Source organism: Caretta caretta, chromosome 2, assembly GCF_965140235.1.
Source record: "Caretta caretta isolate rCarCar2 chromosome 2, rCarCar1.hap1, whole genome shotgun sequence".
Taxonomy (NCBI): domain Eukaryota; kingdom Metazoa; phylum Chordata; order Testudines; family Cheloniidae; genus Caretta; species Caretta caretta.
This window is the reverse complement of record NC_134207.1, coordinates 132,619,919-132,634,654: the sequence shown is the minus strand read 5'-3', so window position 1 is coordinate 132,634,654 and position 14,736 is coordinate 132,619,919. Positions and strand designations below refer to the sequence as shown.

Here is a 14,736-nt window from a genome sequence, read left to right as displayed (position 1 = left end):
CAGGTGCATGCCCTTAGCCACTAGCTAGTCTGTCTCCCACATGTGCAATTACATCCTAGATGTGTGCACCTGATGAAGTGAGCTGTAGCTCATGAAAGCTTATGCTCAGATAAATTTGTTAGTCTCTAAGGTGCTACAAGTACTCTTTTTGCGAATACAACTAACACAGCTGCTACTCTGAAATATATCCTAGACTGAAACCCTTTCTCAGATGACTCTGTTTACAAACAACAATACAGGAAGATTTTTTCAAAAATCAAAAACAAATTTTATTCAGAAAGCTGCTAATATCAAGACTGTGAAAATAAAATAGCATTGTCAAAATCTTGGGGAAACATTAAGAACATCAAAATCGCAAGACCAGAATAGCCCAATTGTCCATTTGGGCCTTGATCCAGCAAAAATCAGTGTTTTGCACTGTAAGCATTCCAATTTACTTCAGAGATCTATGTAAGTTTGAAAGTGCATCTCTCTCACTAACAGAAGTTCATCTCGTCATAAATATAAAGGGAAGGGTAACCACCTTTCTGTATACAGAGCTATAAAATCTCTCCTGGCCAGAGGCAAAATCCTTTCACCTGTAAAGAGTTAAGAAGCTAAGATAACCTCGCTGTCACCTGACCAAAATGACCAATGAGGAGACAAGATACTTTCAAAGCTGGGGGGGAGGAGAAACAAAGGGTCTGTCTGTGTGTGTGTGATGCTTTTGCTGGGAACAGAACAGGAATGCTCTTCAGAACTTCTGTTAAGTTAGTAAGTAATCTAGCTAGAAATGCGTTAGATTTCCTTTTGTTAAATGGCTGGTAAAATAGGCTGTGCAGAATGGAATGTATATTCCAGTTTTTGTGTCTTTTTGTAACTTAAGGTTTTGCCTAGAGGGATTCTCTATGTTTTGAATCTGATTACCCTGTAAGGTATTTACCATCCTGATTTTACAGAGGTGATTCTTTTAATTTTCTTTAATTAAAATTCTTCTTTTAAGAACCTGATTGCTTTTTCATTGTTCTTAAGATCCAAGGGTCTGGGTCTGTGCTCACCTATGCAAATTGGTGAGGATTTTTATCAAGCCTTCCCCAGGAAAGGGGATGTAGGGTTTGGAGGGATATTTTGGGGGGAAGACGTCTCCAAGTGGTCTCTTTCTCTGTCCTTTGTTTAACATGCTTGGTGGTGGCAGCATAGGGTTCAAGGACAAGGCAAAGTTTGTACCTTGAGGAAGCTTTTAACCTAAGCGGGTAAGAATAAGCTTAGGGGGTCTTTTATGCAGGTCCCCACATCTGTACCCTAGAGTTCAGAGTGGGGAAGGAACCTTGGCACATCCAATGAAAGATTTCAGAGGAACAGCCGTGTTAGTCTGTATTCGCAAAAAGAAAAGGAGTACTTGTGGCACCTTAGAGACTAACCAATTTATTTGAGCATGAACTTTCATAAGCTACAGCTCACTTCATCAGATGTAAGATATTACTTTAGCACCTTATCTCTCTGATAACCCGAGACCAACACACCTACACCACAACATACTTAGTGTGGAAAATTGGTAAATCAGTGCAGTTTTGTAGACCCAGTGTGGAAATCTGCTGCAGTCATTGAGAAGCTCAGAAATCAGGGGATATTGACAGGAGAAGGAAGCAGGGCTAGAAAAGTAAGCTCCAAACAGTGAGGTCTGGGGAGTGGTGGCTTTAGGTAGGGTTTATGATTTTAGACTTTGTTGAAAGCTGTTTGGATTATTTTGTGATGAAGGACTCTGAGGTTTTTATGAGCTTTATCTGACATTAAGCCAATCTGAAAAAGGGGTGCTGAGAATCTGTAACTAAAACTATCTGGAGTACTAAGCAGTCTGGAAGAGAGGGCTAATAGAGATAGGATGCCTGAAAAGTGACCCTTAGCCATGAGAAGGCACTCAATTCGTGGCTACACTCATGTAAAATAGGGTAAGAAATATATATAGCTCTATTTGGCACAGGATAATAAGATTTTCCATCTTGAGTTGTGTATTTAAAACGAATATGGAACAATTTTTCTGTTTTACCTCCAGCCAATTTAATCACATATCACCTGCATTTAAATGTCTGTGTCTCTCTAGAGATTACAAGTCAAGAAAATTGTGTCAAGAATGAAAATATCCACACTAGTTGATTAGATTTGAATGGGTTGCTAACCTCCATCAAGCATGTCAGAAATGCTTTCCTTTTATCTTTTATGCAAAATGACTAGTAGGTAATTGCATTCTCCTCAGCTAATAGAAAGGTATTTTTTTTTTAGAACCTACCAGGATGCTCAGGGCATCACTCTGACAAATTATGTTTGACAGAAATCCAGCATCACTCAGGAATCCACTTTGAAAAGTATCCAGGACCATTGGTAGAGTAGCACAATTTGACTGCCATATTACGAAGTATCCATAGGCTTCAACTATTATGAATATGTTCACAGCTGTAAAAGCAGGATTTTCAAAAGCACTCAGACTTGGCCTAACTTGTATACAAGCAAAAACCTGGCGTTAGTGAATTTTGGCTTATAATAAAAGATGTAAAATTGAAAACTCTTTTTCCATTAAAGCCAGTGGTAAATCTCCCATTGACTTCAGGGAGAACAAGGAGAGGCTGACGCCTAGTGCTTTTGAAAATCCTCCCCAAAAACTTGTCAATAGCTTTTTATTTATTGTTTTTAAACACAAAAAAAGTCTGGGGAATGAGCATGAGGCAATGTTAGAAAACAAGGTAAATGAATGGGTACATCTCTCACAACCACAAGCACTGCTGAGAGAAAAGGAGGGAACTGCCATTTGTTCACTAGCAGCCGGATTTGGAGATCCTGAGTACCTTGAGTAGTAGCCCTGGTGATTTCACACCACTCAAGGGGAGTGTGGGTATCACAATCTGTCTGAGGAGTGATGCTGACATTACTATACAGGACAATCAATTCAACAGTTTATCATAACGTAGCCTCTTTTGAAATGTGCTGGTTAAAGCAATCTGAGGTGAACCACTCCACATGCTCATTAATTGTTGTCAGAGTTGTAAAATCTAGTCTGTCTCCCAACTTTTCCTTATTTGACTTTGCATTACAAACAAACTAAAGCAGAAACCTCAGTTACTACAAAATATTGTTACTTTCAAAAAACTAGCTTGAATTTCTTTATGGTGCTGGGCTATTATTCATCTTTTTGTGACTCCAGGCTTTGCAATGTTATTTTAAAGATTTTTTTGTGTGTGTCAGTACCCCCGTGTTTTGAGCTCAGCTTCATTGTATAGCAAGTTTTGTGTATTAAAGCAGGATGCATGGATCAGTGGGCTTGGATCCTGCTGAGAGGATGTCTATGGACCCACAATTTTGATCCTAAGATCCATGGGACTGTGCTCAAAGTCTGGGAGCACAAAGTGCTGTGAGTCCCACCTTTGGGACTGGGAAGCAATGGCCGGGCTGGGGACTCAGAGCACCTCCACGGAGATGCTTTCTGGTCTTCTTCTTGTCCCACAGCTTCTTCCTTCACCTGACTCTGGAACAACACATTCTCAGCTCTCACAGTAGCAGCTAGACTGTGAGAATGAATGTGGTTTACAGGCACACGGAAAAAGAAGAAACTGCATGGGCTCAGCCTCGTGGAATCTGCCATTCATTTTTATTGGCTGGACACGCCATAAGTAGAACCTTTTCCAGATAGCTCATGCTTGGTGTCCCAGTTCAGTTCACACTCAGTTCACTCTTCATGAGGCTGCTTCAGTCAGCAGCTAGCCGGTTTACAGGTGCTTAATCTGGTCATGCCAGTCATCGCAGGGTATTCAGGGACAACTGACTATGCCTACAGCTTCCTGTACTCTACTAATCACAGGGATCCTCAGACAGCTATTTGGGCAAGCAACTCACAGAAACTTCCACCATTCCAAAAGACCAAGTCAGTTAAGGATCTACAGAGGAGTGGAAGAGCAGGAAGGGTTCTCAGGGTTCATGTGCACTGGGAAGATAAATGAGGATGAAGGGCTATCAAACCTTGAAGGGAAAGAGAAAAAGAAATATCAATTTTGATTTCTTTTGTATATTATGTGTCAGATTATGGGAGAAGTGGACACTGAGTTTCCATATATTGTGTGTGGATTTTGGGGAGGAGGGGTAATTTTGATGTGCTTTTTTTTTTTGCCTGTAATATTTATATTTTGCGGGTATGTGGTTAACTTCTGCTTGTGTTAGATGGAGGATTATATGGGGGATGGTGGAACACTTATTTGCTGTTGTGAATTCTGTGTTCTCACTGAAATAATAGCGTTCCAGTAGCTCAAATTTTTAGTATATTTTGTGAACTTTTGTAACTGACTTCAAATTAAACTTGTATTGACAATTTTAATTTAACAAGTACTTAATTTTCAAAGTCCTTTTCAAAGGCTAATTCCCTTTATAATCCCAATAGGGCCATATCCAGGGTGCAATGGTCCACAGTAGTCGATAGAAAGATTTCCATGGACTTTAATGGGCTTTGATTTATACCTGTTCTATTTCACTGGTTTTGAATAGTAAGTGAAAACTCTGGTTTAAAAAAAAAAAAAGCTGGGTAGGAGGGGTTGGAAGGGGCTAACAAACATTTTTCATTCTTTTGTTTAGGCAGCTATTCTCAAACGTTAGCAACCCGAGGACCCACACTGTGATTTCACATTTTTTGCAGACCCTCAAGCCAGCTTCTAATTTTCCTTGGGGGTTCTGAACCCCCGCTCAGCCCCCGCCCCTACCCCCACTCCACCCCTTCCTCCAAGGTCCCACTTCACCTTTCCTGCCCCCGCTCCACCCCTGTCCTTTCTCTTCCCTGCCTCTTTCCGCCCCATCCCCGCTCCTCCCACTCCCTCCCAGAGGCTCCTGCACGCTGCTGAACAACTGTTCCGTGGCTTGCAGGAGACACTGGGAGGGAGGAGGAGGAGTTGATCAGCAGAGCCAGCAGCCCTGGACATGACTTGCAGACCCCCTGGAGCCAGACATGATTCGTGGACCCCCTGGAGTACCCTTGCAGACCCCCAGGGGTCCATGGACCCCAGTATGAGAATTGCTGGTCTATATAGTCAATTTTATGCACTCAGTATCCCTGTTTAAGTATAAAGGCCTCATGCATCTGTAAGTAATCAAGGTTCTTATTGGTAATTTAGAAGAAACCACAAAGTACCTATATTTCACATTTAGTGGAATGGTTGTGAAGTAATGATTAGCATTAATATACTCTGTCACAGTTCCTCCCCCACTCTGAACTCTAGGGTACAGATGTGGGGACCTGCATGAAAAAACTCCTAAGCTTATCTTTACCAGCTTAGGTCAAAACTTCCCCAAGGTACAAAATATTCCACCCGTTGTCCTTGGATTGGCCGCTACCACCACCAAACTAATACTGGTTACTGGGGAAGAGCTGTTTGGATGCATCTTTCCCCCCAAAATACTTCCCAAAACCTTGCACCCCACTTCCTGGACAAGGTTTGGTAAAAAGCCTCACCAATTTGCCTAGGTGACTACAGACCCAGACCCTTGGATCTTAAGAACAATGAACAATCCTCCCAACACTTGCACCCCCCCTCTTCCTGGGAAATGTTGGATAAAAAGCCTCACCAATTTGCATAGGTGACCACAGACCCAAACCCTTGGATCTGAGAACAATGAAAAAGCATTCAGTTTTCTTACAAGACGACTTTTAATAAAAATAGAAGTAAATAGAAATAAAGAAATCCCCCCTGTAAAATCAGGATGGTAGATATCTTACAGGGTAATTAGATTCAAAAACATAGAGAACCCCTCTAGGCAAAACCTTAGGTTACAAAAAAGATACACAGACAGAAATAGTTATTCTATTCAGCACAATTCTTTTCTCAGCCATTTAAAGAAATCATAATCTAACACATACCTAGCTAGATTACTTACTAAAAGTTCTAAGACTCCATTCCTGGTCTATCCCCAGCAGAAACCAACATATAGACAGACACACAGACTTTTTCTCTCCCTCCTCCCAGCTTTTGAAAGTATCTTGTCTCCTCATTGGTCATTTTGGTCAGGTGCCAGTGAGGTTACCTTTAGCTTCTTACCCCTTTACAGGTGAGAGGAGCTTTCCCCTGGTCAGGAGGGATTTCAAAGGGGTTTACCCTTCCCTTTATATTTATGACATACTCTCTCTGTTAAAGTGAGAGCAACAGCTAAGCAATATGGAGGAAAGGCTTTTGGGTGTTCTGGTTTAAGGATTATAGTATGCTCTTTTAAAAAGGCTGCAAAATACTAATTATGGATCTGAAGGTTACTGAAGAGTTAGTATTAAGTTACCTTTCGCATTCTGTATGAACCTCAAGTAGCTAATTACATGTAGAAGTGATTATGCTTATCTTCTTGCTTGCCAGAAAGTCTTTCTACCTCACCTGCTACTCACTTGATGGACTTTTGATCAATGTAGCTTAATTCTAATGACATCACCCTCACTCTATATCTTTTCCTATCACTGAGTTTTGTTTTACCTGAGAACTTCAAAGCAAAACCTTCTATTTTACTTGCGTGGCTGTAAATAAAGGATCTGAGGATTTATGTTCACACATAAAACATTAAGTATTCTCTAGCCTTAAAAAGAAACAACAACGAAAAATAATACCCTGATCCTTATGCTTAATTTTGATCACATGCTTAATTTTGAGCATATGAATGGGCACACTGAATTAGATGGTTTCAGAGTAACAGCCGTGTTAGTCTGTCTTTGCAAAAAGAAAAGGAGTACTTGTGGCACCTTAGAGACTAACCAATTTATTTGAGCATGAGCTTTCGTGAGCTACAGCTCACTTCATCGGATGCATACCGTGGAAACTGCAGTAGACATTATATACACACAGAGACCATGAAACAATACCCCCTCCCACCCACTGTCCTGCTGGTAATAGCTTATCTAAAGTGATCAACAAGTTGGGCCATTTCCAGCACAAATCCAGGTTTTCTCACCCTCCGCGCCCCCCCCCCCCAAACATACTCACATGCTTGAAATTAAGCATATGTGGAGCTGGGTGAAAAATGATCTTTTTGGTTTATTGGTAACTTTGAAAAGTTACCAAACCTGTTATTGGGTCAGGCCAAAATTGAACACTTCCAAAACTTTTGGAAAATAAAAAAGATTTAAAAAAAGTATTTTTTTTTTTATTGAATGAAACACTTTGGTCTGTCAAACTCAATGTTCTCGTTTTATTATGACTATTATTAATGTTTTTAAATTTAAAAAAATGAAATATTAAAATGCAACTTGTTTAAAACCAAGAATTCAAATTGTTTCACTTTAAGAAGTTTGAAACAAAATATTTCAATTCCGTGTGTGGAGGGGAGGAATTAAGCAAACAATTTAATTAAATTGACACACAGTCAGTTTAATTGAATCTGTATTTTTCACCAAGAGAAGTTTTGCCTGAAAAATATTACCCAGCTCCATTGTTCCCTCTAATTTTTCCCACCCATGTGCAGAATGAATTTTGTTATGTGCACCAACATGGAGGTGATGTGTCACACATCACCTCCATATTGGTGCACATAACAAAATTCATATGGTGGGGGTAGGGCTGAGGGGTTTGGAGTGTGGGAGGGGGCTCAGGGCTGGGGCAGAGGGTTAGTGGTGCAGGGGTGTGAGGACTCTGGCTGGGGGTGTGGGCCCTGGGGTGAGGATGGGGATGAGAGGCTCAGGGTTGGGTGTGGGGAGGGGAGGGCCCTGGATAGGGATGCACGCTTGGGGGTGAGGGGTTTGGGGTACAGAAAGGTGCTCCGGGACTACAGTGTGGAGAGAGGACTCCCCTCAGCTCTCTCTCCTCACAGCAGCACCTGGGCTTGGGGGTATAGACACCTCTCCCTCGGCCATGGCAGCTCTTGGACTGGGGCTGGGTTCAGGGAGGGGTGCCCCACAATCAGGCCGCGCCAGGCTGCCCAGGTTTGGGTCAGGCCACCCTGGCCATGGCTGGGTCCAAGCAGGGCTGCCGCAGCTAGGTCTGGGTCAGGTGGGCCACGGCTGGGGCATAGGCGCCCACTCCATGGATGCTCTGGGGCTGGAGCACCAATGGGGAAAAATTGGTGGGTGTGGAGCACCTACTGGCAGCTCACTGACCTGCCCACCTGCCCCAGCTCACCTCCACCTCTGCTGCACCTCCACCTCCTCCCCTGAGTGGGCTGACGTGTCCTGCTTCTTCCCTCACCCTCCACAGCGCTTGCACTGCGAAACAGCTGTTTCGCACAGCAAGTCTGGGAGGGAGGGGGGAGGAGGAACACGGTGCGCTTGAGGAAGAGGCAGGGCCAGGGCAGGGATTTGGGGAGGGATCCAATAGGGGCAGGAAGGGGTGGAGTCTGGGCAGGGCCGGGGGCGGGGCTGGGGAGTGTGACCACCTACAGGCACCAACAAAAGTTGGCGCCTGTGGGCTGGGGCTGCAATGCTCCACCCCGGCTGGGTTCGGGTCAGAGGAGGGGTGCCCCGGCATGTCCGAGCTGCAGCATAGCTGGGGCTACAGGGCTGCATCAGCTGTTGCAGGTTGGGAGCTGGGCTAGAGTGGGGCCGGGGGTGGGGAATCCCTCTCCCAGCCATGGCAGGTCTCCAGATGGATTTCCTGTGTGCCTGCGCGTTGCTAAATAGGCGGCTACACGGCCGCACTGCTTACAGGAAATTTAGGATGATACCAAGCTGGGAGGGGTTGCAAGTGCTTTAAAGGATAGGGTTAAAATTCAAAATTATCTGGACAAAGTGGAGAAATGGTCTGAAGAAAACAGGATGAAATTCAATGAGGACAAATGCAAAGTACTCCACTTAGAAAAGAACAATCAGTTGCATTCATACAAAATGGGAAATGACTGCCTAAGAAGGACCACTGCAGAGTTTGGATCTGGGGGTCATAGTGGATCACAAGCTAAATATAAGTGAACAGTGTAACATTGTTTAAAAAAAAAGCAAACATCATTCTGGGATGTATTAGCAAAAGTGTTGTAAGGAAGACACAAGAAGTAATTCTGCCGGTCTACTCTGTGCTGATGATACCTCAGCTGGAGTTTTGTATTTAGTTTTGAGCACCACTTTTCAGGAAAGATATGGACAAATTGGAGAAAGTCCAGAGAAGAGCAACAAAAATGATTGAAAGGTCTAGAAAACATGACCTATGAGGGAAGATTCTGGTTGTTTAGTCTGGAGAAGGGAAGACTTAGATGGGACATTATAAGAGTTTTCAAGTATGTAAAAGGTTGTTACAAGGAGGAGGGAGAAAAATTGTTCTCCTTAACCTCTAAGGAGAGGACAAGAAGCAATGGGCTTAAATTGCAGCAAGGGAGGTTTAGGTTGGACATTAGGAAAAACTTTCTGTCAGGGTGGTTAAACAATGGAATAAATTGCTCAGGCTGATTGTGGAATCTCCATCATTGGAGATTTTTAAGAGCAGGTTAGACAAACACCTGTCAGGAACGATCTAGATAATACTTAGTGCTGCTATGAGTGCTGGGGACTGGACTAGATGACCTCCTGAGGTCCCTTCCAGTCCTACAATTCTATGATTCCATAGTGGATAATAGCAGCCAATGAGTTTTCTTCCGATAAGTTAGATAGCTTTTTTTTTTTTTTTTTTGCAGCATTTTGCTGAACCTTGTAGCTGGAAATGCAATTACCATTTTACAGTACAAAAACGATCTAACAAAATCAACTTCCTACAGATCCATGTAATATCAGAAATACACACTTGAAAGACTTTTTTTCAGATGCTGTTGCAATTTATCAGAGTGGGAACAGATGATGAATGCCTTAATGCTGTCTTCCAAATAAGAAAAGGAAACAGGTGTTGACAGTAATATAGGCAATTAGAAGCTCTTCTTGATGAATGTGACCTTTCTCTTCTTGCCATGTGTAACCATCATATGGCAAGACTGGGTCATAGAATGTTTTCTTGAATTTCTTTAATAGTCTTATCTACCAATACTTAAACCATAAGCAGCGCTTCCTTATAATAGACAGTGTCTGGTTTCTGCCTGTTCTACTTTGCAATCAATTGTTTTTGGAAGCTGTTTATTTTGCTTTCATTGTGTCCCATGCTGCTCTGACAAAATGATGCAGGTATAACAATGAGTGCAGTAGAGATAGCATGTGTAAAAGTTCATCTTATCCTTATTTTATGCTACAAAGTTTAACATATGTTCTGCTCCTTTATCAAAAATGGCCTTCCTTCTGCTACCAACTAACAATTGGTTAAGATGCACACCTCCCACAGTTAACTTCAGACTACTGGGCTTTAGACTTTGTTAATCCTCTTTATTACAGCAGGTGCTTATTTAAAAGAATGCCTGCACTAAGATTAACAAATTTATTAGAGCATAAGTTTTCATGAGCTACAGCTCACTACATCAGATGCATGCAGTGGAAAGTATAGTGGGGAGATTTTATATACACAGAGAACATGAAACAATGGGTGTTACCATACAGACTGGTTTCAGAGTAGCAGCCGTGTTAGTCTGTATTCGCAAAAAGAAAAGGAGTACTTGTGGCACCTTAGAGACTAACCAATTTATTTGAGCATAAGTTTCGCGAGCTACAGCTCACTTCATCGGATGCATTCAGTGGAAAATACAGCGAGGAGATTTATATACACAGAGAACATGAAAAAATGGGTGTTTATCATGCACACTGTAAGGAGAGTGATCGCTTAAGATGAGCTATTACCAGCGAGTGGGCGGGGTGGCGGGGAGAAAACCCTTTGTAGTGATAATCAAGGTGGGCCATTTCAAGCAGTTAACAAGAACGTCTGAGGAATGGGGGGGGGTAAACAAGGGGAAATAATCCCCCCCCCCCCCGCTGGTAATAGCTCATCTTAAGTGATCACTCTCCTTACAGTGTGCATGATAAACACCCATTTTTTCATGTTCTGTGTGTATATAAATCTCCTCACTGTATTTTCCACTGAATGCATCCGATGAAGTGAGCTGTAGCTCATGAAAACTTATGCTCAAATAAATTGGTTAGTCTCTACGGTGCCACAAGTACTCCTTTTCTTTTTACTATACAGACTGCACCAAGAGTGATCAGGAAAGGTGAGCTATTACCAGCAGAAGATTGTTTTTTGGGGGGAGGGAGGGGGAACCTTTTGTAGTGATCAAGGTGGGCCATTTCCAGCACTTTACAAGAACAGTAGGAGGGGAAATAAACAAGGGGAAATAGTTTTACTTTGTGTAATGACACATCCACTCCCAGTCTTTATTCAAGCCTAAATTAATTGGAATTAATTTGCAAATAAGGTTGTATACAAATGTAGCTTGAATGCTATGTACAGTCCACAAGAGGAAAATAAGATACTGTAAAATGGTTTCCTTAGATTACAACAATCTGGCACAGCTGGATTAGGATGAAGGATAGTTTCACACTGGGGTTGCCTTGTAGATATACTTGATTTTATCAAAATAATCCTCAGATTGAAGGAATAAAAAAACCAAGAGTCACAAGGGGGGAAATTGCCCTGTTGAGTAATCTTGTAAACTGTCAAGACAAAACATAATATCCATGATAAGCATTTCAGCAATAGGAGTGGGAGGAAGAGAGGGAAAGAGAGAGTTTTTGGGGGGCTTACATTTGCTTGTGAATACTTTTCATTCATAAACATAGAACCAAAACCAAACCAGAATAGGGGTTAGATTGCAAATTTGCTATGCCTGGTGTTTTTTGTTTTTGTTTTTAACTCTGACTGCAGATTCCAGTTTCTGGTATCCTTTGCTGTCTTCCTCTTCTTTTACACCATTTAAAGCTAATGGTAAAAACTCTTTCACTTCAATAGGCTGGATCTGCCCCTATATCCAAAGTAGAGTTTATGCTCAGATTCAGAGTTGGAAAAATCTCACATGCTCTTTTTGTGAGATTGCCACTGTCAAGGCCAATGTAGTAAAATCTACAAAAATGTAGTTGATCTTGTGAAATTTCCACCCTACCGAATGGTGAGTCGTTCATGAGATCAATTGTTTCCTGAAGGTGTTACCCAATCTTGGACCGAAAACCTGAAAAAAACATGGCTGTTCTTGAAAGATTTTTGGCTGCTTTCAAATTAGAACCTGACATTACACCCTGGTTTTGAGTCAGACCTGGAAGCAAAACAAGAGTGTCTTGTTTGGATCCATTTGGACCGTATATTTGAAATTTGAGCTATTCCCTATTATAGGCCTGCTCCCCACTTTGGACACTAATTCTTCATTCCAAACTGGCATAATGAATTTTAAAGCCTAGTCTGAAACTCTAGGCCATTCTAACTTTCTCTCTCATGAGTGTTCAAGTGGTTAGTCAAACTACCTACCCCCACACTCAAACTTCAGCTCTGATTCAAAATATGTATTCTAGTGTTTGCCACTTGCTGAACAGCTGCCTAATTATATGCCTGGTACCATTATTTAGGATAAATTATATGCTGCATCTGATTTCCTTGAGTCTGAAGGTTTCTTTCATTTTGATACACCGAGAGAATGACTCTTAACTGTAGATACTAATAATGCATCAATCTAATAAGCCAGTATGTTCAACAGATGCCTTCTCCAAAGGAAAACAATTGATAAAATTGAAAAAATCCCTTTTGCATATTGCCCCCTAACCTAGATGTGCATGGTCAATGTAGTGATAACAAGATGAAAGTTTAACTTTTGAAGACTGCTGAATTCACATATTTATAGGAAAAGTCTTACCCTGAGTCAGCAGGAATCTCATAAGCACAACAATTAATTAGCAGTGACCTTCTAGCTCCCACGATACCAGGCAGCTGGATCTCCTGAAGAGTGAAGGGATGGGAAAAATTCAGGTGAACCTTAAAGTGACTGGTTTCAGAGTAACAGCCGTGTTAGTCTGTATTCGCAAAAAGAAAAGGAGTTCTTGTGGCACCTTAGAGTCTAACCAATTTATTTGAGCATAAGCTTTCGTGAGCTACAGCTCACTTCATCGGATGCAATGAGCTTTAGCTCCCGAAAGCTTACGCTCAAATAAATTGGTTAGTCTCTAAGGTGCCACAAGTACTCCTTTTCTTAAAGTGACTTTGCACTATTGATAATTATGCTGATATAGAAGATATTGCTAAGTGAATTTTCTTTGAGCACTCACTGTATGAAAAGAATGACTATTAAGTAGCAATGCTTTTTATATCAACTAATATAGCTATGCTCTGAAACTGATATAAAATCTAAAGTGATCATCAAAAGTCAAGTCCATTATCCGTTTAGAACTTTCCTTTGCAAACACATAGACATTTGCAGGAAAACCCCTTTAAAGAAGTATGCTTCTTGCTAATGGAACCATGAAGAACCACTAGGAGGTAAATCTATGGCTGTAAGGCTGAACAAAATAAATTGCATGGAAAAAGCAACAAAAAGATTCATTATGGATTGTTACTTAGCATATCAAGACTATTCATATGGATATAGTTTGCTTACCCAAAGCTTTTTTTCAATCTCATGGTTTATACTCAGAACTGTGCACAAAAGTGTGTGTTTGAATTCTTTAAAGATTGGACAACATGTACAAGATTTTCAACTACTATATACAAGGAAGTATTAGGCACGTGCTCACAAATTACTGATTATTGGCCTTGTGGATGATGGAGGGGTGAAGCAGTAGATACGATTTATCTTGATTTTGAGTAAAGCTTTTAATGCTGTCCCACTTAACAGTTTAATAAGTAAACTAGGGAAATGCAATCTAGATTAAATTACTATAAAGTGGGTGCACAACTGGCTGAAAAAATGTACTCAAAAGGTATGTGTACACTATAGCTGGGAAGTGCAATTACCAGCATGGGTTGACAGACTCAGTGGGGAGGGATAGCTCAGTGGTTTGAGCATTGGCCTGCTAAACCCAGGGTTGTGAGTTCAATCCTTGAGGGGGTCATTTAGGGATCTGGGGCAAAAATTGGAAATTGGTCCTGCTTTGAGCAGGAGGTTGGACTAGATGACCTCCTGAGGTCCCTTCCAACCTGGATATTCTATTCTGTGACTCGGAGTGGCTCAGCTTGAGCTAGGATGTTAAAAATAGTAGTGTGAATGTTGAGGCACGGGTGACAGCTCAGGGTAGTCACCAGAGCATAGACCCACAGAGTTGGGTGGGCTTCGATTCAGGCACTGGCCACTGGCGGTGCTGCAATGATTTGAGCCACTGGAAGTGCTACAGTGTCCACACTGCTATTTTTAGCATGCTAGCTCAAGCTGAGTTAGTGCAAGTCTGTCTACGTGAGCTGGGAATCATATATCCCAACTGGAGTGTTGATGTACCCAACCGATAGTTATCAATGATTTGCTATCAAATGTGGAGAATGTATCAAGTGAGGTTTCAGGAGATCTGTCCTTGGTCTGGGGGGTAGTAGACAGTATTTCCATTAATGACTCAGATGATGGAGTGGAGAGTATTCTTAAAATCTGTGGATGACATCAAGCTGGGAAGAGTTACAAGCACTTTGGAGCTCAGAATTATAATTCCAAACAACCTTGACAAATTAGAGAATTGGTCTGAAATCAACAATAAAAAAAAAATCAGTAAAGACAACTGCAAAGAACTGTACTTAGGAAGGAAAAATCAAATACCCAAATACAAAATGGGGAATAATTGGTGATGTGGTATTTACTGCAGAAGAGGCTTTGGTATTTATAGTGGACCAAAGATTGAATATGAGCCAACCCGATTCAGTCGAAAAAAAGGCAAATATAATTCTGGGATGTATTAAAAGGAATATCATGTGGGATAAAAAAATGTAATTATCCCACTCCACTTGACACGGGTGA

The 14,736-nt window shown here is 41.5% G+C and overlaps 1 protein-coding gene across 7 annotated transcripts in view; it reads right to left on the bottom strand.

The window, feature by feature from the left end:
• The window catches only part of CDH18 (cadherin 18), an 831,624-nt gene that overhangs the window by 666,934 nt on the left and 149,954 nt on the right, over positions 1-14,736 (bottom strand). For 5 of the 7 annotated variants that reach the window (XM_048839639.2, XM_075125429.1, XM_048839637.2 and 2 more), the window contains exon 2: positions 12,658-12,740. The exons of the other annotated variants lie outside the window; for them this stretch is intronic. The gene's annotated coding sequence lies outside the window, so the exon portion shown is untranslated. The remainder of the gene's footprint in view (positions 1-12,657; positions 12,741-14,736) is intronic. 7 annotated transcript variants of the gene reach the window in all.